Below are 5662 nucleotides of genomic sequence, written 5' to 3'. Positions count from 1 at the left end.
CATAATTTGAGATCTGTTCATAATTCTACTGCTGGCAGGTTAGGTAAACTTATGTGAGGCACTGATGAGTTTCCTGAGCTCAGTTTTCCTTATGACATGAAGGCTGTTAATAAAACTTTTTGATTCCATGTTTTTAACTTGACATCCTACACTTTTATCATTAAGCAGACCTATTTATGAAGGCAGTACACAATTTTAGTGGCTAGGGGGAAATAGGGCAAAGTTTACCCAGCTCTACAAGGCTCTTTTCAGTCTTGTTCCTGAATTGATTTATATAATAACCAGGAGACATTTTGGGGTGAATTTTGAAGGGAATATGGTAATCTCTCGACCCCCAACTCTACTCAGCTCATTTTTAGTTTTACTAATTGGAATGCCTGGGTTGATTTGAAGAGAGAGGAGAGAAAACCAAGGACATGATAATTAAAAGGAACTTTATACCATAACTTGGACAAAAAGGCAGCTAGATCTGAGAGCCTTAGATACTTAATAACTTAGTTACTGTTTCACCACAACCTGCCTCAATTTCTTCATTTGTAAAATGGGGATAATAATGGTATCTCCTTCCTAGGGTTTTTTGTGGAGATGAAATAAAAAAAATGGAAAAATATCTGTAATGCCTTGTGGAAACCTTAAAGCATTCTAGGTAAATAATTACATGTATTGATGCTCAGATTAAAATTTTCTAAATGTTATTAGAAGGAAGGAAACAAAGAAACACCTTGTATATTGAGTACCAACCATGTGCCAGGCACTTTCTTTTCAAATATTCTTTCCAAATCTTATATCATTGGATCTTCAAAACTATCCTGAGAGATTGAAGTGCTATTATTAGAATATAATATAGACTATAGTACTATTATTAGACACATTTTAGGTAAGGAAAATGAGGCAGATGCAGGTTATGTAATTTGTCTAAGGTCATGTAAGCTTCAAAGGCTATTTTTTAACTTGGGTCTTCCTGACTTCAGGAAGAAAAGGAATGAAAAAGTCATATTAGACTTAAAATGCCTAAGTGGTTCTCTACTTGATTGACTGAGTGTGGTTGCCTAGGGTCTTGATCACACCAGAGCTAAAGATAACTCTGGAATATTAAAAGGAAAAAAATCAAAACTAAATCAAAATCAAAACTAAATCAAAAAATCAAAACTAAAGAGAAAAATCTATATTGTAACTGCCAGTCTTTCAGGAGTTCCCAGATATAATAGGAAACAATGTGATGACATCAGAGGACAACTGGGGTTCTGAAGTATCCCAGGCTTGAGTTTGTCCCTGCTGCTTCTGCTCCTTGATAACACATATTAACTTTACATGTTATGTAGATACAAATTTGGGTATTGTGCTACTCTTGTTCCATAAGGATATACTCTCCCACTTGTGTTATCTTCCCAAATAATGGTATGGTGATCTTTGCAAGTGTGAACCCCAGTTTGGATCTTATTATGACTACTATATCAAATTGTGATAAGTCAAGTAATTGAATATTTCTCTCCTGGAAGAATTGATGAATAAGAAGATACAGAGAAGCATGAAAGCATATAGGAACTAATACAAAAGGGAAGTAGAATCAAGAAACTGATATACACATTGACTACAATGAAATGAGAAGATAATAACAGCACAGTTTAAATGAACCATTGAGAAATTGTGATTATCAAACTTCGTTCCAAGAAAAAAATGTGAGAAGACAGCTTCCCCATCCCTTTATAGGGGACTGAGTGCTATTGCATACAGAACATTGAATATGTTACTCAAGAGACAGGGAGAAATGAATGATGAGAGAGACATTTCTGGATGTTGGTATAGACTCTCTGAAACAAAATCTCATGATTTAAAATGCAGAGTATCTGTTCTGACTAATGGAACTTAAAATCCCATCATGAATTTCTCTGAGTATTTTTGATATTCAGATTACACATATAGTAACAAACATTTAAAAAATGTTGGTTAGTTTTGCTGAACTGTTTTCTTTTTTTAAAAAAGATATTGCTGTGTAGGTGTTATAAAAATAAAAATTATGAATGTAAATTTATTTTTAAATATTGGATACAAGTATTCACAAGTAGCGAGAAGTTTCAAAAATCCATGAAGTTTTGCTGAGAGTAGTTCTTTTCTTGGAAAAAGCACTCTCCACTAGATACAGTCTTCCCCCTTTCTCTCCAACCCTCAGCCCCTACCCATTGCTGCACCAAAGTACCCACAGCTAAGAAGAGATTGGGCAAACTTTCTTCATTTCTCCCTCCTCTCATTGTTGTCAGCTATGGCTAGTGAAGAGAACAGGGCAAACTACTGCAGTAACAACTATTTCTGCATAACTTAGGACTGAGGAAGCACGGATTTTAATTTGGAGAATAAGAGTAGGTGGGTTATTCCCACTGTGGCTGCCTCTTCATTTCAACATCTTGGACACATACAGTTTATTGTCCTTAGTCATCTACTTGTAAAATTAGACTAATGATATGGTTTCTTTGCAACACATAAAAATTCCTGGGTGAAAGTTCTGTGGAATTGATATTTATTCCTTTTCTGTGCTTACACAAATAACATGTTTGCTCGACAGACAGTGAAATCTGAGTGAAATATCACTCCGGAACCTAGAAATACAGGTTTGCTGACCAGTGACCTGGAACCAATCCATATGCAATAGGACACCAGTGTGCATAATAGAGAGGTATGAGAGAGAAAGAAAAAGACAGCAAATATCCCATTAAGTCTAAGAATGAGGGATTTGCAGCTCAGTTTTCTCTACTTCCACAAAGGAAAAAGGTAGGAAAGGACTAAAGTCACTGAAAGTCATAGAGATGGAGTGGTTATTTCACAAGGGCTTAAGAGTACTCTTGACATGAGAATCATATAGGAACAAAAGGAAAATGAGAAAAACAAGAAGCTCTGAGACTATTAGAGGAAATCTTGAACTTGGGTAGAGAAGTCCAGGAATTGAAGGACTAGAGCTTTGTTTTCTCATATGATCTTTTAATAAGTCATTCATTTTTCTTATTCATTCACTGATTCACTCCTTTACCCATTCATTGATTCATGTATTCCTTCATTCATAGAATCAGATATGGAAGGGAACTCAGAGCACATCTAATCTAATTCCTAACTGAACAGAAATTCCCTTATGATATATCTGACAAGAGGTCATCCAGTCTTGATGATGACTTCTAAGGTAGGGGAAACTCATGATGATGATGACAACAGCCCATGTTGTCATCAGTATGTGTGTGGAAATAGGTCTAATTTTTGTTCTTCTACATCCTATTAAATTTGCTTCCGAAGCTAAGTCTACTAGAAATCCCCAAGTTTGGACCATTAGGAGGAACAATACAGAACAAATGTATTCCCTCTTTCATACAACAGTTCTTAACACATTTGAAGATATTTCCCATGCTTCCTCCCTTTGCCCCCAACATCTTTTCTTCTCCTGGCTAAACAGTCCCCGTTCCCTTGTTGATTCAATTTAATGCTACAAGTATTTATTAAATACTTGCTCTATGTAAGGTTTTCTATTAAACAATAGTCAGTTACTTCTTTTAAGGTGCTTACATTCTATAGATTAATAAATGAAAAATCATTTGAGAGAAAATTATCAACTCAAACAAGAAGGAAAGGCTAGGAAGTGATATCTGGGCATCTGAGTCTCTAACTGATCCTCATGCAGAGTAGTCTTTAGTCCTTTCCTTAACCAGGTTATCTTTCTTTGGACCCTTGCCAGCTGGTCATTCTCCTTCTTTAAACTTGGACCCAGAACTGAACACAACAATCTGGGGATGATCTGACATAGGCAGACCAGTGAGACTCTCACTTTCCTTGTGTTAGAGCACTCTCCTTCTCTTAAGGAAAACTAGTAGTGCATAATTTTTTTTGACTACTGTTTACCTTTCTGACTCATATTGAGTTTGTGGTTTACTAAACTCTCCAGAACTTTTCCAAATATCAATTCATCCATCCATCCATCCATTTATTTATCTATCATCTATCTATCCATCTATCTATCATCTACCTATCTATCTATCTATCTATCTATCTATCTATCTATCTATCTATCTATCTATCTATCTGTCTGTCTGCCTGGTTATTTATTTACTTATTCATTCATTCATTTATCTATTTGTTCATTCATTCATTCATTCATTCATTCCACAAATATTTGAAGAGCATTTGCTATGTGGTTAATACTCTAGGTTTTGACAAGGACACTTTGCTTCTTTTCAAATCTTGTCCCCTGTCATTGTTCATCTGAATTGTCTGGTCAAGATGTATTCCCTTACTTAAGAATCTTAAGTGACTCCTTATTGCTTTTACCTGGATCTTTATAATCTAACATCAATATAACTTTTTGAATCTTTCACCTTATCCATATTCATGTACTTTACAAAATAAGGGCCTCCTTTTTTGTTCCTTATGCAGAACATTCTATCTTTCCTCTCTGCAGAGGAAGAAGAAGGAGGAGAAGGAAAAGGAGGAGAAGAAAAAGAAGGAGGAGGAAGAGAGTGAAAATAGTTCATATAGTTCAATTTATCCACATGGGTCTGTTTAGATGTGGTTCATTGGAAAGCATAAATAGATATGGTCTCCTCTGCCAACCTTTTTCCAAGGGACACTTAATGACTGCCAGGATGGAATGAAGAAAATGAGATTAGCCACTCTATTCACCTTAGAGAGTGAGTACTACTAGAAACACATCTATTTCCTACTACCCAATGTTGTTAGTCTAGGGGAAATCATTTTTTTCTTCAAGTTACCATCCTGATCCTTTTCCTTTTCATGGGAAAGGCACTAAATTATATCTGAAAGTGTGGCTTCTTTCTCACTAAATGTCAATTATACAATGACTATCACATATAGTGAATAACAAATAAACTCATCTATTCAAGCTGATAGCAAAAAAGAAATCAGAGAAGTCTTACGGATTAGAATATACTAGTCTCTAAAAAAGTGACTAAGTTTTCCCTTTGGGGATGAAATATCTCAGCTCATATAAGACCTACTCTCATCCAGAGAGAAATTCCTGAAATATCTCATATGGTAAATTAGGGACAAAGATATGATCAAGGAGCCAGTTACTTAACATATTGGTTTCTCAGAGTCATTTTTCTCTCTCTAGAAAAGAGAGAACCTGAAACCATATGTGTTTTTTCTTGGAAGATAACATAGCTCTCCCAAACTCTCTCATATAGGCACAGAGCATCCTGTAATCATTCTCTACCAATGAACAATGTTATGTAAATTATTTTGTGAACTGTAGGTTTAAACATTGGGCTAAAACATACATACACACACACACACACACACACACATATACATACATGAGCAAGTCATTTGGATTGAGAGCTGGCCTTAGAGCCAGGAAGTCTTGTGTTCAAAAGCAACATCTTACACATCCTGTCTGTGTGATCCTGGACAAGTTACTCCATATTTAAATGTCCCAGACAAGTCTCTAAAATGATCAGTTGCAAGGTAGATGTTGATTGGCAATAGTAGAGAGGTTTCCTTATCAGGAACTTCCTACAACAATGAAATCACAGGTCCTGATAAATCAACTCTAAGGGTTATCCAGCGATCTATATTTCTTGGTTTAAGGTCATTCTTTATCCACTTGTTTTCCCCCTATGTAAATAGTTATACCATTCTCTATTGTATGCCTATGAATTTTATTTAG

This window comes from Macrotis lagotis, chromosome 6 (assembly GCF_037893015.1).
Source record: "Macrotis lagotis isolate mMagLag1 chromosome 6, bilby.v1.9.chrom.fasta, whole genome shotgun sequence".
Lineage (NCBI taxonomy): Eukaryota > Metazoa > Chordata > Mammalia > Peramelemorphia > Peramelidae > Macrotis > Macrotis lagotis.
The sequence above is the reverse complement of the archived record's forward strand: the minus strand, read 5'-3'. Positions refer to the sequence as shown.